Source organism: Rattus norvegicus, chromosome 12, assembly GCF_021556685.1.
Source record: "Rattus norvegicus strain SHRSP/BbbUtx chromosome 12, alternate assembly SHRSP_T2T, whole genome shotgun sequence".
Lineage (NCBI taxonomy): Eukaryota > Metazoa > Chordata > Mammalia > Rodentia > Muridae > Rattus > Rattus norvegicus.
Window position 1 is genome coordinate 39,448,192 of NC_141545.1, and position 25,678 is coordinate 39,473,869.

General features: G+C 50.9%; 1 protein-coding gene across 22 annotated transcripts in view; it reads left to right on the forward strand.

The window, feature by feature from the left end:
- The window catches only part of Pitpnm2 (phosphatidylinositol transfer protein, membrane-associated 2), a 132,429-nt gene that overhangs the window by 56,441 nt on the left and 50,310 nt on the right, over nt 1-25,678 (forward strand). For 5 of the 22 annotated variants that reach the window (XM_087578408.1, XM_087578417.1, NM_001437334.1 and 2 more), the window contains 1 exon segment: nt 4,456-4,696. The gene's annotated coding sequence lies outside the window, so the exon portion shown is untranslated. 22 annotated transcript variants of the gene reach the window in all.

Here is a 25,678-nt window from a genome sequence, read left to right on the forward strand (position 1 = left end):
TACTCACTCATTATTTGTCCATTTAAAACATTTGCTCAGTACCTACTGTGTACCAGGTATTCTCTCAGGCACACCCTGAGACGATACAGTGAATACCCTAGAAGTCTCCATCTGGTACGTGAGATAGACAGTTGGTTTTTTTATTTGGTGGCTTTGGTTTTTTGAGGCAGGGTTTCTCTGTGTAGTCCTGTCTGTCCTGGAGCTTCCTCTGTAGATCAGGCTGGCCTCAAACTCATAGAGATCCACCTACAAAGTACAGAGAACAAAGGCATATGCTGTCCTGCCCAGCATGACAGGCAGTTTTACAAAGGAACACGCTACAGCACACATGAACTGCTAAGTGAAAGAAGCCAAGCACAGCAGGACCACAGTGTATTCCATGCGCTATAATGATGCCATAAGGTTGGGTCACCGGAATCAGACTGGTAGCGACAGAAGTAAAATGGAGGGTACCAGGGGAGAGGCAAGGTGGGGAGTTCGTGTTTGATGAGTGCAGATCTGGTTTGAGAAATGAAAAGGTTGCAGAGATAGTGGGGAGGGCTGCATAGTCATGTTGATATCCTTAAGGCCACTGAACCAAGCACTTAAGCTATTGGGATAGCAATCGTTAACCACCATTTGGAAAGAAAAAACATCAAAGAAGAGTAGATCGTCTATTAGGTAAGGTTGATACCATGAGAACAATGAGAAGGGTCAAGGGAAGGCCTTGACTCAGAGTTAACTAAGTGCTCAAGAAGGCCTGAGTAATATGTGCCTACACAGAGGCTCGCAGGAGGAGCTTGTGAGGTGCAAACCCCTGAGGGAAGAGGTGGGCCCCAGTCTGGACAGCATGAATAAGAGGCTGGGAGGCCACTGGGGATTGAACTGCGGGAGGCAAGATGTCCCTACAGGTTTGTCATGGGTCCCCAGGTCCTGCTCCTACAGGAGCACGGGAAGCTGGGAGGCAAGGAAAGGCTTTGCAGGAAGAGGACAGGCCTGTCCTCAGCAGCACCTGCCCTTTCAGGATAGAGCAACAGGGGTCAAGCTTGACAGCCGCCCCTCAGAGTGAGGCATTGTTTGTACCTGAGTGCACCATCCCTTTCTGTAGAAGGCAGTACTGCATATCCCTGTGAATCTGCTCCTGGACACCTCAGCTCACCTCTCTACTTCATTTGTGGTGCTGAACACTCTAGAACTGTGTGAGGAACTTCCACACTGCACCATTCCCACCAAGAACTGCCCCACTGTACCATTCAGGGAGTTAACAGCAAGCAAAGATCTGCACATGCTCAGTACAGACGCGGTTCTTTTTCCTCAATATTTTCCATTTCAGGCTGTGGTTAGCTGACTCTCTGGATGTGGAAACCACAGAGATTGAGGCCACCTGTGCCTTGTGGCTGTGTTTAAATTTGCCCTATTCATTGGCATCTCCATGGCCACCTTACTGTCATCCCACACACACTAGGCAGGTTGCTGTGACGGGGGCCGGAGAGCAATAGTGTACTCTGTTTCTCATTTCTGCTGTCTTGACTTTGAGGCAAATAGCTCTTTGCTTGGCCAGCACCGGCGGTCCCAGGAGAATGAGCTTGTACAACCAACCCCCCGACACCACGGGCCTGGGACCAGCCTTGCTGGATGAGCCCGGGAAAGCCACTTTATCCTCTATAAGTGTGTCCTTACGCATCTCCTAAGGGAGAGGGTGGTTTCAGAGTGTGGTCTGGGTTACCACGAGACCCTCCATGCACTGGGAGTCTGGAGCACAGTGGGGGACGGGGGCCAGTCTCCCTAAGTGCTGGACGCTCAACCTAGCCTGGAACCAAGGTTGCATAACCACATAGGGTTCTGCCGACGCACAGAGATGATAAGGAAGTTCCAATCCCACAGCCCCTACCCAGGCATTCTGGGATGACATCAGGAGTTGCTGGGGGAGACGGGCGAAGGGAGTGGTTCTAGAACAGGGCAGAGAGGAGGATCCAGGCCTGAGGTTCAGACTCTTGTCATTATGGAGTCTAAGGAGCCTACTCCCCAGCTGCTACCCGTTTGGTTCCCTGAGAGCCCCACCACATACCCTCTGTCCTTCTAGATAGGCCTTGGCCCAGGCTGCAGTCAGAAACCTCCCCCACATCCCAGACAGCTCAGGTAAGTGGAGAGAGGAAAGGGAAAGAGAGAGGTCGAGGAGCTAGGCCATTGGCTTCCTCTACCTTTAGAGCTGTCCTGTTCCTGGTGATCAGCACAGCTCCATGTAAGTCTTTAATTTCAGTTGTAAATAAAAGCAAAGCAGCATTGTCCATCAGCCCTAGGCACAGTGTGTGTGTCAGTGGCCGCCTAGGCCTAGCTGCACCTGGCCAGTAGAGGTGTAGAGGGCGGCCATCCTCATGGAGCGCCCGACTGGGCAGCATTGGCCTTGCCTCTGAACAACCTGGGAGGTTGTAGCTAAAGGGGGATACTCACCAGTTGTACGGCAGGGGCACTGGAACTCACTTCATCTGTCCAGGAAGGTATGGAGTGGGGGTCCCTCTAAACCCGCCTACCCAGCTGGCAGCTTCCCTGGGACAGAGGGGACTGAGGGCCACTTGGAGCCTTTTGTCTTTGTTCCCACATCAGGCACAGGCGAACCTTGCTTATCGGAAAGGCAGGTGGGTAACCATTCAGTTTGGGGTCTCTGGGACTTGCAGCTTGTAGGTTAAATGCCCAGAATACTTCCTTAGGTCTTGGGGAGAGGAGTGAGAGGAGAACCCAAATGCAGAAATAACTCACACTTCCATCCTGTGGCGAGTAGACGTGTACAACGAGGTCTGTCTAATCAACAGAATATTATTCTGCCGTGAAGGGAATGAAGCAACCGACACAGGTTACTCCTTTGTGTGAACTTTGAGAAAGAACGTGATAAGTGACAGAAGCCTGCCCCAAAGGGCTGCATGCACTTTGTAATTCCGTTTCTATGAAGCACCCAGAGCTAGCATGTCTGGATGCAGTAGACTAGTGGCGGTCAGGGCCTACCGAGAAGCAGTAACGAAACGGCTCCCCATGCGTCTCCGTCTCCTTTCGGGGTTGGCTGACAGATGAAGGTGGCAGTTGTACCACACCGTGGATAGACTTCACGCCACTGATTCACGCTCTCAATCGATAAATACGGTAAATTCTTTGTTCTATTTTTTTTTTTAACAATAGAAAAGGAAGAGGAAACAGAGATCTGGGTAGTAAATCTATGTGTTCCTTATAACATCTTTCTGATTTATTCATATACTGGGATATTTTCATAATGAATTGTTGGAGTGAGCCTAGGAAGAGAAAATGTTTTCTTGACTGCAGGTTTCAGAGGCAAGGCAGGGTACATGGTACCCTCAGATGTTCCCTCAAGGAAAACAGGCCTGGGGGCACTGCTGTTGGCTCCAGGTTTTGTCCTAAGGTTTGCCAGCCAAGTACACAAGGGGAGGCAGGGCATTGGATGCTGCCCCAATGCTTCCAACTGGATCTGGAAGGACACAGCGTCCACAGCCTCAGCCTTCCCCAAGTCTGCCAGCATCACAATGCCCCAGAGCACAGCTTGGTAGAGAAAATGGTCCTGTCTCAGTTTGTACGAAAGAAATGAAAGCATAGAGATGTGACCAGACTGGCAATGGCCCTGGATCTCCGAAGGGAGAAAAAGACCCAGCCCAGGCTCCTGTCCTCCCCCAACCACCTCTGCAGCCAGAGACTGTGTGAGGCTGGGGGCAGAGCCAGCCCTGTAGTGGGGTTTGCACAGCAGTTGCAGTGAGGTTGGTAGTGTGCAGGTTGGTGGGAGATGCAGCCCAGTGTGGGTCTGGTCCAGGGTGCCCATGATAGGGTCTCTTCTTTAACCAGCAGGTGCCCAGCAGCCTCCCATCTTGGCTTCCTGCCTGGGTGGCTCTGGGCCACAGAAGCCTTCCTGTGGGTGGGCATCCCCTCCTTCCTGAGGGTGGGAAAGTATGACTCAGGGTTTGGTGGCTGAGTTTTAGAAACAGGAGGCAAGGATAGAAAGGCAGTGCTTCTAAAAAGCCTGGGGAGGGGACCGACTGTCTTCCTGGGACTTTGACCTTGGGCTGCGAGTGAGCAGCGTGAGGTTAGAGGCGCAAAGAGGCAGGTCCAGGGTCCCAGCTAGGGTGGACGAGCAGCCTGTGCTAGGGTACCGTCCTGGGCTTTGCTTGCCCTCAGGGTGGCTGTAGCGGAGGGCTGTTTTAGCCCACCGTCCAGCCATGCCCCACCCTGCCTCGGTGCGCAGGCCAAGGCCTGTTTGGGGAGGTTGCCACAGCAGAACTGTGGGATTGGCTCTGCTGACGCCTTCCCCTGGCATATGGCTCCTCCGCCCGCCTCAAGCTCTGCCAGCGGCTCCCCTTTCTCCATGGCAACTTAGCTCAGTGGTCCCAGTGGAGGAGAGAGAATCAATTCTCCCTCCTTCCCGCCCTCCCGCTCCACTCCCCACCCCTTCCTCTGCCGCTCTCCTTCTTCCTTGCCTCTGTTGTCCCTGCGTGGTGGTTCCTCACACAGCCAGGGGACTGTGTGCTGGCACTTGCAGGCATGAGCTGCCTGTAGCTGCGGGCTGGCTGGGGACGGCTCTCTGAGACCTGCATGTGGGAAGCCAGCAGAGTCTGCAGGATGGGGCCGCTGAGCGGGGCTCCAGCCAGCACCTGCTGCGTGAGGCTCCTGCTCTGGTACTTTGGTGCCTCACTCCCCTTACCTCACGTTGGCTTCCTGAAAGGTAATTTTCTGCTTCTTCTTGAACACATCTCAGCCTTAGGCTAGGTTTATTAGCGAGGAAGGCTCCATCTGGTCAAGGGTCTGTTTGGTTTCTCTCTGAGAAGCCGGGATGGAGGGAGATGGAAGGAGAGGCCTGGGCTGGCCTGCTCTGGCGCTGCCTGTCTGGGAGAGTTGGAGTGCACAGCTTCTCTCCCGAGTGGCTCCCAGGGCGAAGGACATTGCGCTGTGTACTTCCAATGTTGCCTGTGATTGCTAGAGCACACACAGCCTGCTTTCCTAGAGCGTGGTGGCACCAAGGAAAGGAGGAAATTTAGAGACGCTCACGTGCCCCCCAGCGGGCAGAGCTCTGGCTACAGGCTGCCTGGCTTTCTGGCCGACTAGTCGTCAATCCTCTGGAAAGGGGCACTCGGCGTGGGAATGTTTTGTCCCTCCACCAAGATTCCAAGAGGGTGCTGTTGGGAGACCAGTCTTCCAGCTTATTTGAGGTAGACTAGCCCTGTTGGTATGTCCTGTGTCCATCTTCAGACACCCCCCCCCATTGGCATGGGATTCTAAGACTACTGTCTGGTGGGTGAGCATTCTCATCTAGTCCCACCCTGGCAATGGCGTTAGGAGAGGGAATTGGTGATGTTGACCCCACCACAGCCCAGCCCAGGAGGCAGGCACCCCACCCCCAAGTAAGCAACCCCCCCATCACCCCTCCTTCCTGTGCAGCTGGCAGTGGAAAAAAGAGTCCTCGGTTGTCAACAAGAACATCTCCTGTGTTGATGGAAAGTGAGGCCGAAGATACTGTATTTAGCACCCATTTCTTAGAAGCTACAGGCTTGAATGGTGTCTGTGTGTAAGCCCTGTCTGATCTTTAAATAGAAAAACGCACACCAAGTAGCCCTGCCTGACTCACAGGAGCACCAAAGTTTGGTGTGGTCTTGAGGAATCCATATCTAACTCTGAAAGAGGTCCACAGCTCAGGGGGCTGCCTGCAGCGGACTGAGTTGGGACATCCAGGTGTGGACCTGAGCTGCCGAGGCCCGCACACGGTGGCTCTCCCAAGCGACTAGAATACAGCAGGGCTCGGGGTCTTGTTGCTAAGTCGGGCCGTGGCCACCTGATTATGCTCTAGTTTTGTTTCCGCATTCTCCTTGACAGATTGCTCTAATAATGGCATTCGAACCTCGACAGCAGCCCAAGGCCTGTGTAGCTCTGTGGTTGGCTATATCTCCTTCGTGACCCCTTCCTTTAAAACTGCACAAGAGCCGCCACAGACTCTGTTTCTAGTGCTTCACCCCTGGTCAGCAAAACGGCCCCGTGGGCAGGGCAAGGAGTCCGTGTCTCGAGCAGCAGCAGCAGCAGCAGCAGAACTTCCAGGCTCAGCATTTCCTGAGACCCTCCTGGCATCTGGCGCCATGCAGGCTTCTCAGTGGCGTTACCCACGTCTGGGTTGTTGGCTGGCTGTGAATTGTGATGGGCTTATAAGCTGAGGCTGCTGGGGAGGCCGTGTGCTGGTCTGTTTTGCTTACCTGAGGATGGAAAATATGATGTGACACGTAAAGGCAAGCCCTCAAGTACCGCTCTGTCCTCATCTCTGCTCTCAGTTTAGCAGGGGGTAGGGGGATGGTCTAGTGTTGCCATTGCCACCGCTGCTGTCACAACAAGAGAGAGTCCCTTTGTCCTGGAGTCTTCCATGCTCCCTCACGACCAGCCAAGCACCCATTCTGATCATTCAGTTGGCAAACCCAGAAGGGACAGCCAGAGCAGAGCTCAGGAGAGCCGAGCTCCACCTCCCACTGCTTGTGTCCCAGGTAGACCCTGAGTGCTGCCCTCCAGCCCTGCCTCCTCCTCCTCCTCCCCAAGTCCTTGCTTAGTGGATGCTCCCAAGTGTGATTGGGACTGCGAGATTGCACGTAGTGCTGACTTACTTGAAAGCATCTTGGGGAGCTGCAGAGGGTGTGAGAGCAGCTTGGAGAGGTGGGAACCCTGGCTGCCGATGGCTCCAGCCAGCGAAAGTGTAGAAGGCTCATTCCAGGAAACGCGGAATAATCACAGTATTGGCTGGCTTTCAGGCGGTGAGTGGTTCTCTCTCCTTTAATTTGACAGGAGCGCCGGGATTCAGGGAAGGGATGGCGGGAAGCAGGGGAGCCTGTGGTTCACACAGACCTCACGAGGCCCTGGTGCTGTGAGGGAAAAGTTCAGTGCTTTTCTCCCTTGCTAGGTTGAGCACCAGACTACGCCCAGGCAGGACAGGCAGCTCTACCCCTGTTGAGGGATGCTGGGCTCAGGATAGTATCTATCTGGGAGGTTGAAACTTTGTCCCTACCTAGTGTACCCATGTACAGCTCCTAAAAAGTCTCTTAGGGAATTAACTATACAGGAAGAAGGAAGCTCATGCGTTGAAATTCCTGTGCTCTTGTGATTTCCTTGGACAGACAGACAGACACACACACACACACACACACACACACACACACACACACACATACACACACACACACACACGCAGGCACACACATGCAGGCACACTTGTTCATCTTCTTCTTAAGTGTGCACATACATACCCATGCATGTACATATCCACATGTAAATAAGCTTGAGCCACACACAAACACACGTGCCCTTCTGTTAGCAGGAGCTCATATATCTGTTGACATTCTGCTCATGCATGGATGATCTTAATAACTGTTCCCAGCACTGCCAGGGTCACACAGTTGTGCCTTTCCTCATTTCTTTTCAGCTCACTGTCTAAGCTGAGTAAAGCAGACAGACCTTGTCCACTTCTAGAAAGAGAATCCACCCTCTCTCTCCTCCTGCCCACCACTTCCTTATCCTGTACAACAGTGTCTGGGTTATTACAGAAATCGGCATGTTCTTCTGTGGGAGAAGCATGCAGATGCTCCTTTATCTTCTAAGGGAAGGGGATTGTCAGAAACATTGATGAGCTTAAGAGGTAGTGAGATATAAACCTCTGTGTATGGTGTGTATGTACAACTGTCTGGTATGTGTGCATATGTAATGTGTGTGCATCTGAGACTGCATTGTATATGTGGTTTGTGATAGGTGTATGTGAGGGAGTGTGTATATAAACGTGGGGCGTATGCTCAAATACGCACATTTTGTGTATGACTGCATATGTGGGGCCTGTGAATTATTTATACTGTGTGTATATGTGAATGTATGGGTGCATGCATTTGTTTCTTTTCACATGTATGTTGGTATATATGTGTATTCCATGTGGTATGTATGACTAAGGCTGTGTGCATGTGTATATTTGGTATTTGTATAACTGTAGTTTAGTAGGTGGCAATATGTGCATATGTGTGGTATGTGCCTGTATAGTTGTGGCATGTGTAGTGTGTTGTGTGTTTGCATGTGAGCTATGTTCGAGACGTGAGTGTTTTTGTAGTATGTTCATTTTATTTGTAGTATCTGAGTATTCCGTGTATCTACAGAGCTCTGTGAAAGTGTGCTGTGTTTGTGGTATTCTGTATATGAATGGGAAGGTAGAAATGTACATGTGTATGGTATGTATGTGTAAGTGATATATTGGTGTTGTGTGTGACTTGTATATGAGGGTGCAAATAAATATTGTATATGATATGTATATGTCTATGTGTTACTGCTGTGTATGTATGTAGGGTGTTAGTGTTGCGTGCACGTGGTTGGTGTACTGATATGTATATGTGTGATATGCTGTGGGTGGTGTGTTTGTGCACTAGACATGTGTATGTGCTCATACATGTGTAATGTTCTGTGAACATGTGGGTATTTGTGTGATAATTTATGTATTTTATGTTTGTGTTATATGTAATATGTGGTGTGTATGTGATGTGTGTATGTGTTTTCTGTATGCGCATGTATGTCTTTGTGACATTGCTCGGTTTTGGATGTCTGAGTATCCTGGCTTCCTATTCCTTCTCCATTTACCGACTTAGTTTCCAGAGCAGCTCTGGGCAGCTATTTTTGAGTGACTGACCCAGAGTCTTACTGACCATTGAATGGGTGCCTTCCTCATTCCATTTCGTTGAATGTTATGCAGTCACCTCATTTCTCAAGCTCACATGCCCTCTCAGGGTTTGACCAGCCTGTGCTGTGAAGGCAGAGCCAGAACTCGGTTCTCTTGACCAACTCATCCGTCATTTACACATGCAGCTGCTCCGTGTGGCAGGCCCTTGGCTCTAGATGAAAACTAGACCTCACCTTTGCCTTGAGAGGAAGCCCGCATGGGAGTAGGCTAAGCAAGCAGGAAGGCAGCCCGAGAAGGTAGTACTCATTCCACTGGCCGTCCTTCCCTTCATCCCAGCTATCTGAGGGGGAGGCTTGAGGGTAACAGTGGAAGGGAGTTCCCGTCCCCAGCCTACCCTTTCACTCATGGCTCCTGTGCAGGGTACAGTTCAAGACTCAGCTGTGACGTAGAGAATACAGCACACCCAGACACTGCTCCCCCACCCCCCACTTTTATTCTGCTATAGACTCAGAACGATTCACATTTAAAAGTTATCCCACAGTCAGGAAGACGATGCATGATAAAGTCTGTTTATCTTAAACTGGGGTCTTAAATATCAACGGCTTATGTGGTGGGAGGGGTTGTGTCCATCCTGGGACCTGTGCCTCAGATTCCTGTCTGTAACAGAAAGGTAACACTGTCTGCTTCACGTGCCCAACATTCACATCAGATGTGAAGGAACTGGAAGGGGTGTATCAGCAGTGGCGGGGGTAGTAGGGCTGCCGTGGACAAATCATCCTAAGGCTTCTTTCATGGGCCAGGACAGATAGTACTCCCATTTATTCATACGCGTAGGGAGAGGGCCCAGACATAAAGCAGTGCAAAAGGAGAGGAATCAGTGATCCATGGTAGATATATGGGAGTTCTTGCTTTCATTTTGTAATCTTTCTGAAAATTGGAGATTATAAAGGGTTTTTTTATTTTTTGTTTGTTTTCGTTTGTCTGTTGGGCCATAGATACTTGAGGATTCTTCTTAAAAGGTTGATAGAGCGCCGAGTAACACAGGCATGTTCTTATCTTAAAGAATCCGCTAGAAGCCCAATGAATACAACCTGTAAGTGGATGTCCAGCCCTAGATGAGATGACGGAGCCGAGGAGGAGGGGGGTCGACTGTAGCTTCTAGGTTACCAGCCTGAAGCAGTTTCCTCTAAACATGAGAGGTTCGGGGTCCAGCTCGAGAGTCAAGATTCTGTTGCCCAGAGTGGCTCTAACTGCCCCTCTTCACGTGCTGGTGGGAGGACACTGGATCGTATGCCGGTGCCTGGACTGGTGCTGCTGTTCATTGTTCATTTTGGTTTTCTGGACCTCACATGCAGTAGTGTGTTTCCCCGTAAGGTGAGTTTTGTGGCCCCCTCATTGCTGTGGGCTCCCTTCCCATAGAACCTTGGTTCGACTCAGAACCTTGACAGCCGTTCACAAGGGAGTCCTGGGCCCACAGGACTCCCTTGTGAGCCTGGAGTCCTTGCTCTGTCCCACGAGACCTTCTCTGAACTGCCATTATCCCTTGACAAAGCCAGACTTGATGGAAGTCAGTGAACTCTGCAGAGAGCTAGGCAGGGTTGGAGAGGGAAGGAAAGGGGCTCTTACCGGCTCAGCTCATGTCTGTATTTTCACAGTACCCAATTTTTGCCTCGGTTCTCCTGACTTGCTGGGATAAGAACCCCTCACTAGTTTCAAATGCAGGGCTGAGGGAGGAAAGCAAGTCCAAAGGCCCTGCTGTTCTTGTTCCCGTTCAGCCATCAGCTTTTGCTCACGAGATCCGGGTGAGTTCCTTGGCCCCTCTGAGCCTCTGTTTCCTGGTTTGCATGGTAGGGTTAGTGCCAGCACCCTCACACGCCGTAGAGGACAAAAGGCAGAGCATCTCTTCAGAAAGCTTTCTTCTGTGTCAGTGCCCTTTCTGCCTGGTGTGTGTGCCCTTGTAAAGTCCTTCACAGCTTCGTAGGGCGTGCGCACCACCTGTGGCTGTGAGAAGGCTTTGTCAGGACTGCTCAGGCAGGGAGTAGGGATTAGTTTATTTTAAAACATTCTTGCTACCTTGTTTCATTTGCTTAGGGTGTGGGATGTACTGCTGGTCTCTGAAGTCCTATCTCCGGGCTGGGGCTGTATGGGGCTCCTGGGATGGAGGTAGGGTGGGAACTGGGCTGCTTGGGGACAGGAACGTCTTCAGACAGTAGGAGGTGCAGTGTGGCAGCTACATAGACCCAGGTTTGAGCTCTAGCTGTGTGATTCATGGGACCTGATACCTTAGATTCTTGGTGTGCAAAACAGGGCAGTAGTCCCCATTGTCCCTCGCCCTTCGTGTAGCTCCAAGTCTCGGCTCCTTTCTCCATCATAGGAAGGGCACAGGCACAGGTGATGACTTCATGGGGTCTACCTCCATATGTTGTCCTGATATTGAGGCCAGAGCAGTCCTCTGAACTGTCTAGGCCTCACCAGCACAGACTCCAGTGTGTTCCCAAGAGCAGGCTTGCCTTGGGGTAAGGGTAGCATTGATGCTCACCAACCCTCAGGTCTCTCCGACCGCCCCTTTATAAAATATCTTTTATTCTTCTGAGACTTCGGCTGAATACACTTTCAATTTCTGTCTGAGCTCTGGCTGGCTGGTTCACCTCAGATTGTTCTGGCTTAAAACTGCTTTCCAAGCTGACTGATTCAAACAGGCTGCCTTCCGTCCACTTCTCATTCAGTTCTGCTGCTTGACCTCAAACTAACTCTGGCAATCTGTTCTCATTTTCTGGCTCCTTCTCATCCTCTGGCTTGTTCTGTCCTCACCTGTATCTAGCTTGTTCTCTCTCTGCAACCTGTCTCTTTACAACCTTCCAGGTAAAACTGTCTCCTCTCTCTCCCACGCTGCCCTGCAAGTAGCTTCCCTTCCCCTCTCTTCTTGTAAGAGTTGGGCAGATCCTCTTCTGTCACATCTTCCTCTGATTTGTCAGTTTGTCTGCCACTCAACTAGATGCAATTTTCAAACGTGGGTGTCTCCTTCTACAAACTAACTTTACCTTCATTGGTTGACATTAAAAGTGTGCACAGAGGCATTAATGGTGTGCCGAAGGGCTGAGCCTCACAACTAGAAAACAGAGGTTTTTTTTTTAGTACCACAATTTCAGGGTTCACAGTGGGATCAAATATCCTGCAACAGCCCCTCCATTCCAGGGTCCAGGGAACAGCTCTGTGTCTCACTGCTGGGGCTCAGGTATAGCCAGGGAGGAGCCTTCTTAGAGAAGGAGCAGAGGCCAGTAGTCATGTGAGCTTAGAGCAGAGGTGTGGCTTTTCTGTTCCCCCTCTGCTATTCACAGCCATCTCTGTACACTGCAGAGTTCAGTATGCTCCAGCCTGTGGCTCCATGGCACCCAGTTCGGGCTGGCTAGAGGGAGAAGTCCACACAGAAACCCAGGCAGCTTTCCCAAGTCCCATGAGGCCACGGTTGGAGGTACTTGTAATCTGTGAGCTGAGCAGATCCAGAAAGGCCATATTGCTTCTCAGACCTCAGAGATGTTCCCAGGCCGAAAGCCGGTCAGTCCCCTTGAGATGATACAGATGGGCTTAGGCTGAGGCAACTCCAGGTCCTCCTTACCAAGGGCCTCTTATGTGAGCCAGCCTCAGCATAAAAGTAGATTTCTTTAGTTGCCCCGCCTAGGGCTCCAGCAGGCCTCTCTGCAGGGATGGGCCTTTCTGGTTACCCATACCCACACAGTTGTCCAAGAACACTGACAGCTGGAAGTGGTGGTGGGCTGCTGCTGGTCCAACCCAGGGAGGGGCCTTGGGTATGGCCCAGCACAACCGCAGCCTGCAGACCATAGTTTGATGTAACCATCTGTTTGCAGCCTGGTAGCATTCACAGGCTCTCCAGTAGACCTTGCTAGGACAGGACCAAGACATGCTGTCTCTCCCCGACCGCCATCTCTGTGTGAGGAGGAAGTGAGCAGAGGTTCTGGAATCTACCTATTTACCTCATCTGGGAGTCTCATCTGCCTTCCAGGCTCTGTCCCACTGACCCTGTCCCCCTCATCCTGTCCCCCTGCAGTCTCCTGGCTGGATCTCATACTTTGGGCTTTTTGGGCCCAGTGTCATCTGTCCGTTGTGCGGTTGGTGTCCAGTATGCAGGTTGAGGCCTTTCTGCCACTTTGCAGTCGTGTCTGATCTGTCAGCTTACCCTTACTGTGGCCCGTGACATATTTAGGCAGATGGGTAGAATGTGTTCCATAAAAGTTGAGTGACCTTCCCAAGGTCAGGGAACTATTCAGGAATAGGGTTTGGAATTAAAATCATTTTCCTAACCAATATTTACCGGGCACCTTAATTGAGCACCACTGTTGACAAGAGCCCTGGGGAACCACTTTGAACCAGGGCCTGAGCTCAAAGGCAAACACATGGCCAAAGAACGGGCTTACAGAAATAACCAAGGGCAAAAATGACACGTGTGCCCCGGGACCAGGAAAGGGTAGGGACCGTGCCCTGGACAGATGGCTCTGCCTGGAGGGCTCCAGACCCGTGGGGACATTGGCTATGTTTGAAGACACCAGGGCTCGGCTCTTATGTATAACCTGTCCAAACCTGTTCTGCCTCCGCTTCCATGTCCCTCTGTACATGGAAGAGGTCAATCCAGACTCCGTCATTTCCAGCGGTTTCTCCGTCACCTGGGGCAACGCGTTAAAGCAGAGGTTGCTGAACTTCCCTTGGGGTGTGATTCAGGGATCCTGGGAGGAAGAGTCAGGAATCTGATTTAAAAAACAAAAAAACAAAAAACAAAGAACTACATTTATTTGGTTATTTCCTGTAGGTGGAGGACATGCGTGTGCTACCATACGCTTGTGGGGGTCCGAGGACCCCCCAGGGATTCCGTTCTTCCCTTTCACTCAGAAGGCAGAGCCAGGCAGATCTCTGAGTTTGAGGCCAGCCTGGTCTATAGAGCCCATTCCAGGACAGCCAGGGCTTCACAGAGAAATGCTGTCTTGAATAAAAGCAATAATCAAAACAAAAAAGAGGCTCACTGGATACACTAGATATTCTCTGCTCTGAGCAGTGTCAGACTTGCAACCCTGTGAACCTTTGTGTCAGCCCTGACCATCACCGTTGTCCCGACAAACCCATGGAGTTAAGAAGTGAGAGGTAGAGGGACTGCCTTGCTGCAGCATCCTGCCACGCCTACTTTGCCAGCTGTCAGACAAGCCCTGACTGGTAGTCCTAAAGTTTCCAGAAGCCTTGACAGTTCCCTTTCCTGATTCCGAGATGCTCCCCAAACTGGAGGCAGGTTGAGAACTAAAGTGTAGGGTATGAAGTCTGTGTCTCAGGTGCTTGTGAAGCTTGCCTTTTCCCTTGAGTTAGGTCTGAAAGCTATTTGCATAGCGTTGGCACACAGCAGGGTTTTTGGCAATGTCAGGCCTGGCCCGATCAACAACACAGGGGCCTACAAAAGCCCAGGATTGGTGTTGGGGGCAGGGCAGAAAGGCTGAACAGCAATCAGCACACTATGGGCTGAATGGCCAATTTTCCTCAAGTGTCTTAACAACCTGAACACAGACAGACTTCTCATTAGCATGAGAAGGCTCCTTAAGTGCCCCAAGTTATTGGACCACAGCCCTGGTAACTGCCCAGCAACAGGCTGGCTCAGTCCTGCTTAAGTGCCCACAGCTAGAGCTGCAGTGATCATTTCCCACCGTGCACTCAGAGCAGAAAAGACCGGCTGGTAGCCTGGGGAAGCCCAGGGTGTATGCTGCCTCTTGGGGCCACAAGCTGGGGCCGAATGCCGTGACACGGTGCTGCAGCTGGTGACTTAAACTGCAGAACTGCATTTCACCACTGCTCGAGCCTCATGTCTGGGGCTGGGGACCTGTGTGACCACACACATGACCTCTGCCGGCTCTGGTGCTCAGCCTCCAAGCGTTTTCCCACCTGTGGCTCTAGGACTTCCTCGACTTGTAGCTGCATCACTCTCCTCTCTTTCCGTCTTCACCTGGCCTCTGCTTCTGTGACTCTGTCTTCTCTCCTCCAGAGACACCAGTTGCTAGTCACGTTTTGAGCCCATTCTAAATCTAGAAAGACCTTATCACAAATTCGTTCTGATTCGTTAATTGCCAAGACCCTAGGAAGGTCCCATTCTGACATCCCATGCAGGTATGAACTTGGGGCGATAGGGAAACCTTACTCCTATTGTACCCAGCAGGCAGAATGTCCCCAATGATAAGCCTATGTACTCTACCCAGCTAAGAAACAATGGCCCCGGAGCAGCTGGTCCTAGGAAACAGATCAAGTACTTTTAGCTGCTTCCTGTCCCATCACCAGCTAAGTTAATCTACCTCCAAAAATAGAACCAGAGACACTAGGAGAGGGTATGCCATTCAATACCTCCATCAAGTTGTCCCCAAAAGAAAGATCCAAGTTGACTCTAACGTGCTGACAGGAGACTCGATCTGCTGAGCATGAGAGCTTTCTTGTGCTATCTTGTGGGTGGTGAGCAGCTCATCCCAGAGGTGGTTGAGCCCCTCTTGCAGAGTAGGCTTTGGAAAGAGGATTCCTATCTGCCGGGCTCTGTGCTCCTCCCAGAGATTCAAGCCTCACCCAACAACCACTGACTGAGGCCAGGGACTCCCAAGACCATCTTCAGCAGTGGCAGAGTCAACCTTGGATCCTGAAGCCTTTCCTGCAAGTGTGGCTCAAGTTCTTACTTCTGGCTCCTTAGCGGGCTTAAGGGAGAGGAAGCATAGCCACAATTGTCCAGTGTCCAGAGCATTAACAGCCACGCGCCTGTATACGAGGCCCTGCCTATGCTGCTGAGAGACAGCTTGGACTCTCGTTCTACTACTCTCCTTACCTGGTTTTAAAGCGCTGCCTCCTGCAAAGCCCCCTCAGAAACTTCTTCCTGGGCTGCCTGGTGCTAGCCTCAGATGGAGCCCCAATAACCTGAGCTGCTGGACTTGGCACCTGCAGCGGGTGCATTTGTCATGTGCAAGAGCCCAGGCCCGTTTCAAATGAGGAAGGCCGTACGCCTCTTGGCAGTGCGAAGTGATGATTCCCTCCACGAGTTTTCCCATGCACTGGCCTGGGTTGGGAAGGAGCCAGATACAATTCAGAGTTCGTCTGTGTCAGAATGTCTCCCTGTTTAAGGCCGAGTGATATTTCCTTGCGTGATAGACATCTCTTCACTCACCCATCAATAAACATTTGGGCTTTTCTCACCTCCTGGCTATTTCCAAATCCAACCCTGGAGTTTCTAGAGAGTCTGGTTAAAGGGAAAAAAAATACAGGGCTGGGTGTCTGGCAGGGCTGGTTAGACCTTGAAGCCCCACATAGCACCAGTTAAAGACTTCATTCTGGAGAGTTCTATCTATCCTGTCTTCAATAGTCTGTGTCTTTGCTGCCTGGACCTGTTTCCCATCCAAGGTTTTCCTGCTACCAAGCCTCACACCCATTTGCTGGGTGACCTCAGGTGTGTCCCTTCCTTTTCATCCCCAAGCCCTTTCCTCTCATCTGTCAAAAAGACATAATCATGTGACAGCTTGTGTCAGCTCCTCATACAGCAAAGCCCAGCCCTTGGGTCTCTCTCTCTGCTCCAGACCTTCCCATTCTGTCGTCAGAGGTATTGCTAGACTTCTGTTCCGGGTGGGATACTGCCCTTCACCCTGAAACCTGAGACTGGCAGCTTTCCCTCAGCCATGTACTGCCATGTCCTTCCCCGTTACAGTTTTGCTGGGGTGAGGAGTCTCTTCTTTCTCTTCTGATTTCTTGGACTCAGACTCGTAGTTCTTGTAGACCGGTTGGGCAGATGCTGTGGCCTCAGCACGATGTTCACAGAAGAATGGACAAGGGGCTTCAGCTGTCCTGAGCAGCCAGTGCCTGTAAGGCAAGAGCTATAGATGGACTGTCCACAGAGATGGCCCTGAGCTAGGAGGGTCTTGAGGGATGACAACAGGCATTAGTTAACCTTCAGACACATGCCCACTATCCTCTTTGACATCCTAACAGTGTTCGGTTCCCAATTCTCTGAGACTGACGGTATCTCTACAGGCAGAGTGATTAAGCAACTTTCTCAAAAACAGAGCTTGAGGCGGACATGTGGCTCAGTGGTAGAGTTCCTACTTAGCATGTACCAAGGTCCTGTGTTCCATTGCCTGGAAAATACACACACACACACAAATATACACACATTTACACACACATACACACATATGCATATACACACATACACACAAATATACACACATGTACACACACTTACACACATATACACACATACACACATATGCACATACACAGACATACACACGCACACAAACGCGCACACACATATACACACATACACACATATGCACATACACACACATATGCACATATACACACATATGCACATACACATACACACACACACACACACACACACACACACACACACACACACACACGCACACCCCAAAGCTTGCATTTAAACTTAGGTCTATCTAATTCCAGTCCTTCCCACAATGCTTTGCTTTGTGACCTTCAACTCAGTTTTTGTTTGCTTTTTTCCCTCCACCGCGCTATCCTTTTTTTCAAGGTGGGAGTGACTGTGTTCCCCCAGCCTCCGCCAACTTTCCCCCGTTCCTGCTGTTCTGTTCGGGGCTGTTAAGCGCCTCTTCACCTCCCACCCTGTTGACACAGGGCTGTTGCTGGGCTGGTTTTGTTTTTGACCCAGTCAGCCTGGCAGGGAAGTGGCAGGTTGTGTGCAGGCTTCCCAGAATAGCCCCCGGCTCCCCGCCAAAGATAGAGGAGCCAGACTGTGTGCGATGGGCTTGGACCAGTTGGGAGATGACTCAGTTCCCTGTACCCCAGCCACCCCCTCTCCTTCTTGTTCTCCCCCTCTCTGCCCTGATAACCCACCGGGCTGGCCCACTGGATGCTTCTCAACACCCATGACATGGAGAGTGCAAGAAGATTCGGCAGCCATTGGCTTCTGGGTGTTAGTTGGAATGGCTCTGGTGTGTCTTTGTGCCCTCAATGAAGAGTTCTTGCCCCTCCTTGTTTCTGACTTGCTTGATGACCTTGGCCAAGTCCCTGTCATTTTCATGGCTTCAATTGCAGTGGGAAAGGGCACCTTCCCAACTGTTGAGAATGCTGCTGGGAGTGTGAGGGAGGCAACAGGGTAGCCTGCTACCTGCTAGAGTGACCTCGGAGTGCTGAGTTACCCCTGACATGGCTGCTGACAGAGCGGTGTGAGGGCTAGAGCAAGGAACACTCCACCAGCACTGTTACTTAGCGTGGTCGTCATGGCGGCCGCCTTCTTGACCGTTGCACCCTGGATATTCAACACTGACTTTATTTCTCCTGTTCACCTTCATGAGACATCCGGTTTTAAATACAGAGCACCTAAAGCTCAAACCCTTAGTTACTTGATCTAGACCAATGAGAGGTAGAGGTACAACTGGAGCCTCCATCCTGACTTCCCAGCCCGTATCTGTCATCGAGGCCATGCCTCCTCATCAAAGAGAAGCCTTCATTGCACTTTCTGGGCTCTTCCCGCCCAGAGTTTCTCTTGAAAGAGCATTTAAAAGTTCACACTGCGTTGAGGGTGGACCCACAAAGGTTCCTACTCAAGAGATTCCCCTAGATGTGGAGGCATTTCTGAGGTGAAGGCGCCCACCTATGGAAACTCTTCTATTGTATTGAACACGGATACAGCGTCACAAACAGTAAGCAGTAAGCAGACATTTAACAGATACTACCATGAAGCCCTGCTGCCCCATGTTCTCTCTCCCAGACCCCCAGCTCCCCACCAAAGACTTGTATAGCCTGAGGTGATCGCTGCCGGTAGAGATCCTGCTTACCCAGGTCAACCCTGCTCAGAGGCTGCAGTGCTGAGAGCCCAGCCGTGCCTGCTGCTCCATCCCCCGCTCTGTATACAGAGACCAGAAAGCTGTGCTCTGCTGGACCCAGCCCCATTCCACATGCTGGCCCTTGCCACACAAGTGGCCAAAGGATGTTGTCCAGGTTTGACCCCAGAACTGGGCTCTGCTTTCCTACCTGTCCCTCTGCATCCAGCCTTCATGGTTACTTCTATAGGTATTGTGCGCTCTCCCCTCCCCCCACTTCTCTCCCTCTCTCCTTTCTTTTCTTTCCTCCCTCCCTCCTTCCCTCCTCACCCATTGTGTGTGTGTGTGTGTGTGTGTGTGTGTGTGTGTGTGTGTGTGTGTGTGTGTGTGCAGAAGTATGCACATGCATTTGCCTTTATTTGAGACTAATGTCCTCAGACTGTCGTCTCCCAGGGTCCAAGGGCCAGGTGAATCTCAAGGGTAAGACACCCACAGCCTTGCTTAGGGTTGCAGGATGAGCCAGGCCTGGTGTACAGTTGGCTCACGGTGTGCAGAAAGAACGCTGACATGCACACCCACAATGCTCCACTCTCTATCCCCAAATGCAGCAAGCCCTGGAATCCAAGTGCTTTGTCATCGTACGCTTGGCAGCAGGGTCCCGAGTGAACTGGGGTGGGGTTATTTATAGTTCACGTGAAGCTATTTATAGCCGTTGTGTATCTGATACTCACGAATTCAGTGCAGAAATGTCAATGCATTGGATCATTGAAAGGTGCGGGAATGAATGCGCTACCTGTCTGACATTCAAGGAGCCGAAATCCCATACGCATTTGCCCCAGGGGTAAGCATTCTGTGACCTTTCTTTTCTTTCTTTCTTTCTTTTTTTTTTTTTAAACTGGTTTTAAAAGCCTTCTACTCTCATTAACTGCCACTCCTGTGATTTTTGGAGAAAAGGAGGTAATGTCAGCCCCTTGCCCCGACCCCCATGCATCCTTCAGAGTGCCCAGCAGCTGGATTCTTTCAGTATCACTCGGTGGTGGCTGGATACCTTTTTGGGGGGGCTAAGGGGGGTAGGTCTAGTATAAGAAGCTCCACACTGTCACTGGACACACACACACACACACACACACACACACACACACACACCACACACACACACACACACACACACACACACACACACACACACACACACACACACACACGGAGGCTTTATTGCCTTTCCTTCCTCTCCAGAAGATTCTGAGTCTTCAGTATCTTGTCTCAGTATATAACCGTGAAAGGTAATTGGGCCTTAAGCTCTCTTCCCCTGTGCTGCCTCTGAGGAGCCTCAGGCACAGGCCAACCCTGGATTTACATTCAAAGTACATTGAAATTAGGGTGGAAAGCAAATGCTCGGGGGCCCAGGTACATGGAAGAAGGGGTGTACAGACCACCTGCTTCCCTTGGGCAGAGGAGCCAGCCTTGGCTGTTACTGGACTTCTGTGGGGACCTCCTGCTCCCCGTGGCTGTAGTTCCTCAGAACATACCTTTAGCAACAGCCCAGCTAGTCATGGGGAGGGGAACCCAGAGAGCATAGTCTAGGAGCCTTGAGTGACACTCTTGGGGAGACTCAGGTCCTCAGGAGAAAATGCCCACTGCAGCTTCCGGAAGAATGACCCAGGGGATCTGCCTGGAGCACTTAGAACTCAGAAGCTATTTCTGCCACCATGGTAGGGAGGGCTAGGGACATCATCTATTTGGTCAGAGTATGGGGCAAGCTAGAGCGGAGCCTCCCTGCTGTAGCTCCCAGTGTAGGATTTAGCCACAGTGGCAGGGAGTCCACTTTAGTGTGGCACCGAGGGACAGGGTGAGCCTTCTGGCCTGGTCCACGGAGCTATATAACTGCCTGAATTGTATGATTCTGCCTCACCGTGGCTCCCCTGAGGAAAAGAATGTGGAGTGCTGACATTGACATGTAGGAAAAGGTCCACGAGTGTCTACCTCAAAAGAGCAGCTCTGAGAGGGGGAGCACCAACCTGTCCAGGAGTGATCCCTGGGACCTTTGGAAGGCCACCTGCCAGCCTCTGTGCTCTTTGTGTCTGGACAGCCACAGGATCCTTGTTCCCACCCAAAATCCCGGAGCAGGCACAGCTGCCGCTCATCTCAGCTTCTCAAGCTCCTGCCTCTGTTTCCCCCGAGTGTCCTCCCTCCCACTCCCCATTCTCAGTTAACAATTCAGGACCAGCAGACCACCACTTTCCCTTCTCCACTGCAGCCTCCCTGGATTGTCCCTCAACTAGGATGCCGTGATCACCACCAGCGTCCAGGCCTCAGTAAGCCCTAGGGTAGCAAGTAGCCAGAGTGAGAAGCCATTGTCTGAGACAGCTGTCAGGAGCCTTGGGTCCCAGTACCCCAGCCATCATCACATGGTCTCTGTGGCAGGACACTGGCCCGCAGGCATGAGCCATTCCCAGGTACCGTTACCTGCACTCCTCCTGCAGTACCCAGTTAGCTGCTGGAATCATTTTGCTGGTGGTGGTGGTTTGTTTATTCATTTGTTTATTGTTCAAGTCAGGGTTTTGCTGTGTAGCCCTGACTATACCGGAGCTAGCTCTGTAGATCAGGCTAGCCTCCAGTGCAGAGATCTGCCTACATCTGCCTCAGGAGTGCTAAAAGTAAAGGCACATACCCCACTGTCCGGCTGCTGCTGACGTCTTTAGCCCCCAGCTCTGAGATACCTCAAATCCAGCAGCACATGGCACCCAACTCCCAGGCTTCACTGCCTGGTTCCTCTGTCAGGCTGGTGCTGCGCCTCAGGGAACATTAGGTGTGGGGCCCACAAAGTCCTGTGGGGAAAACCTGATCCTCCTCCCCATCCTCTGACATACACCATCTATTGTAATGAAGACGTGGCCTTCAGTCCCGCATATGCAAAGAGCCAGGTGTTAAGGTTTCCTTCATCCCTCTCACGAGAGAGCCCAAGGATGTTTAGTAGCCCTCTGGGTGGGAAGACTTGCCAGGAGAGGAGGTCCTCACAAGTCAGCCTCCAGTCTTTTTTATTTATTTATTTATTTATTTATTTATTTATTTATTTATTAGCCTCCAGTCTTAGTATGGAGGGAGCAGTGCCAGGTCCTCAGCCTCCTAGGTTGGCAGGGGTTTCTGGCAGATAACCTGACATGGACTCTAGGGTAAGCTGCCACTCGCCTCACACCTGTCTTCTTGGATGAGGCCCTCACGGTCAGTCCAGCACAGAGCACTCTGAAGCCGTTCTGAATGAAAAGAAGTGTTTGCCAGGCGACAGGAAATTGATCCGTGTGCCCGCGCTCCACCAGCGCTGCCTGAAAGCCTGACTTAATTCAAGCCTTTGCTCTCCTCCTAGTAAACTTGGGCCAAGCGTGTGCCGCACCTTGAGTGGGCCAGCTCACCCTGATACTCTTTCCTTGCCCCACAGCCCAAGAGTCACCACTGCCAGAGTGACTTGAAGACGAAGCCCTCAGCGCTTAGTCATGGCAGATTGGGATTAGTGGTATTCTGGTATCACAGGGAGGTTAGCATCACAGGAGAAAATAGCAGAGATGAGGAAACCCAGCATGCTTCTGTTCACCTCGCTCTCCTGTCTTACAAGTTCAGGTACTTCTCCTCTACATTAATATACTGGGGACACTTGTTGACAGGACGCATAGTGAACCCCTGTCCCCCATCCTGTGTGCTGTGGGAGGATAACAGAAAGAAGGGACCTAGAGAGAGCCTGGCAGGAAGGAAACCCACTGAATCTGTTGAAAGGGTCTGATCTGGGCGAAACGGAAGCTCCTATGCCCCATTCTACCCTCAAAGTGGTCCAGGACCACGGGCGTCTGAGCCGACACGGGCGTCTGAGCCGAGTCTACTGATGTGAGGTTGATTTACAAATAAACATGCACAGGGGAACGATGCGTACACAGGAGCCTGCTGTTCCCACAAAGCTGCATCAAGGTGTCGCCAAGCCGGGTATTAGTTTAGTTCCAAGTACTGTATCTGTTTAGCACCCAGTCTGCACAGCGCCATGCACAATGGGTGGGCCCAAACTGGCAGTGTTTGAGCAGCCCTGAACCAGTGACTTCTTTGAGGAGGTTCCAGGCCCTAGAGCAGTGGTTCTCAACCTTCATAATCCCGCAACCCTTTATACAGGTCTTCATGTTGTGGTGATCCCGGACCATGCAATTCTTTTTGTTCTACTTCATAGCTGTAAACTTTGCTACTGTTATGAATCATGGTGTAAGTATCTGTTTTCTGGTGTTCTTAGGCAACCCCTGGGAGACGGTGATTCAATCTCCCAGGGGGTCTTGACCTCACAGATTGAGAGACACTGCCCTAGAGCAATTCCCTAGATTTGTAGAAAATGACTACATGGTGACATATGGCCACCATATCGTACATCAGGTTGCCCTACACGTGCAACACCCGTAGACAGGTGTGGTGTCTTTCTCAGAAGCAGGCTCACACCACATCTTGTAGAGGATTTCAGAATGACACAGGCGAAAACCATGTAACCAATTGTGAATTTGTAAGCTTTGCTCTTTTATTGTGGCCTTGGGGGTAGAGTGAATCGAGTCTTTCTGCCCATTAAGAGGAGCAAGTTTCCTTAGCAATCAGAGAGCATGAAGAGGCTCCAAGGATGTTTCACCCTGGATTAGTCAGGCATTTGTCATTGTGAGTAACAGAAATCCCATCTGAGCTGGCTAAGGTGAAAAGGCAACGGAATCAGACGACTCACGTTGCCAGGAGTGTATCCAGCCTGCCCTACGGCGGGAGCCCAATGGCCTCCTGGACTGCAGAACGCTTGGCTGCCTCTAGCTTCGTGGCCCTGGCTATTCCTAAGCGAGTGACTCATATTCTTTTCAACCCTTACTTTAAACAGAAAAGTCAGCTGGGCCGTGGTGCCACATGCCTTTAATCTTAGCACTCGGGAGGAAGAGGCAGGTGGATCTCTATGAGTTCGAGGACAGCCTGGTCTACAGAGAATTCTGGGAGCCAGGGCTACACGGAGAAACCTTGTCTTGAAAAACCAACCAGCCATACAAAAACCCAAAAAGCTGAGACATTCTTGAGAAGTTCAAACTAGGACTGAGATCATGGATGTGGTAGAGGCCAAGCCTCCGTCTTTGCTTTCTGCCCAGATCCCTTCCTCTGTTGGAGCATGTGCTCTGCCAGAACCTGCAGAAGCCAAGGGGCTGAAGGAGACATGAGGAAGTGTTGGAAGTGGATGTCAGGGGTCAGAAGTCTAAGAAACGATGGGCAGTCACGACTGCCGCATAGCCATTTATCCAGAGACAAGAATATTACAGAATTCAGTGTTCAAATGCAAAAAAAAAAAAAAAAAAAATCCGTTCAAAGAATCATTAAAAAATAAGGTCACAAAACTATGCTCATCAATCTTTGATAAGACTAAAAAAAAAAATAAGGTAAGACTTTGGAATTCTGATTTAAAACAAAACAAACAACACGCACAGGACGGAAGACTAACAAGAAAGCAGATATAACTAAAGGGGACAGAGTAGGCTAAGCAACTTTGGCCAGAGGCTGAACAACCCACGTGACACATATGATTTGACTTGATTTAATTCTTTCTGGAGTCCAGACTGTCTGCAAAATCGCAGGCACTTGCAGCCATGCCCAGCCGTGAAGTGTACGACTTTCTAAGTTTATTTAAATGACCCAAATTGGCCCAGAAGAAAGAAAAATAGGACCCAAGAAAGAGTAAATGTTTCCAACATTCAGGAAGTGAATTCTCATGTAAGATCAGTTATGCCCAAGCGTGCAAAAAGATGTTATAGCTTATCTTATAGGGACCATGCAGCAACAACTACACCAACCACAGAACAATAGCTCAGTAACTCAACAAAAGTAATTTGTTATGAGTACACCGTCACTCTCTTTAGACATGCCAGGAGAAAGCATCGGATCCCATTACGGATGGTCGTGAGCCACCATGTGGTTGCTGGGATTTGAACTCAGGACCTCTGGAAGAGTGGTCGGTGCTCTTAGCCGCTGAGCCATCTCTTCAGCCCCTAAAAAGCTTTTTTAAAGAAAATAGTTTCTATGGCTAGAGAGATGGTTCATTGGGAACCACACACCCGTGTACACAATAAAGTTTTTTTTAAAAATGAAGAAACATGACTTAGAGGAGGCCATGTAAAAACACAGGGACACATACAGAGGGCATTCCCCATGACAACAGACTCAGAGTTAGGTCCGTGTGGCTGCCAGCCATGGATGGCCAAAGATTGCACCCAACCACCACGAGTTAGGAAAGAGGTGTCAACAGGTTTACCCTCAGCTTCCGAGAGGCGTTGGCATTACTAACATTTTGGTTTTAGACCTCTGGCCTCCAAAATTGGCATTACTTGAAGCCACCCAGTGTGCTGTGCATTGTAATGGCCGCCCCGTGAAACAATTCCAGCCGGTGTCAGTTCAGGAGGAGGAGCAGAGTGGAAGGGTGAGAGAGAGACAGACACTTGGCAAAGATGTTCCTCGGTAGCTTTTACGGGAAAGTGGAAGTTCTGGGCGGAGAGTGTAGCTCCGTGGGCTGTGCCTGACCAGCATGCACAAGGCCCTGGCTGGATTGGAGTCCGGCACCACAGTAATGCAGGAAACAAACAGAGATGAGCACCGCGAGCTAGGATCAACATGAGTGACTCTCAGCAGCAGTGACCCTCAGGCCCTGGGGCTGCCTCGGATGGCATGGCTGAAGCACATCCCGTAGAGCGGCCGGCCACGCTCACGCATTTCAGTGAGCAGAAGTAAGGCTGGAGACCAGTGTGGAGAATAAATGGCTCTGGAGGCAATGAAGCAGATCTGAGAAGAGCCAGTCAGAAGTTCCCAACAGAAGTTCTGATGACGAAAGGGTCAATGCATGGCGGCAGACTGCGAAGGCTGCCAGTGGGACGGAAGCACAGTCAGTGACCGCACAGTGGAGACAAGGACACATTGTAGCAGTGTCCGGGGAGGGAAAAGGAAGAGTAGCCGGAGTCCACCTGAGTCCAACTCTTTTTTTTTTTTTCCTTTTTTTTTTTTTTCCTTTTTTTTTTTTCGGGGCTGGGGATTGAACCCAGGACCTTGTGCTTCCTAGGCAAGCGTTCTACCACTGAGCCAAATCCCCAACCCCGAGTCCAACTCTTTAAAGATGACTGATAACTGTTTCTCCAGGGTCCCCAACTTAGAAGAAGGGTCCATCCCT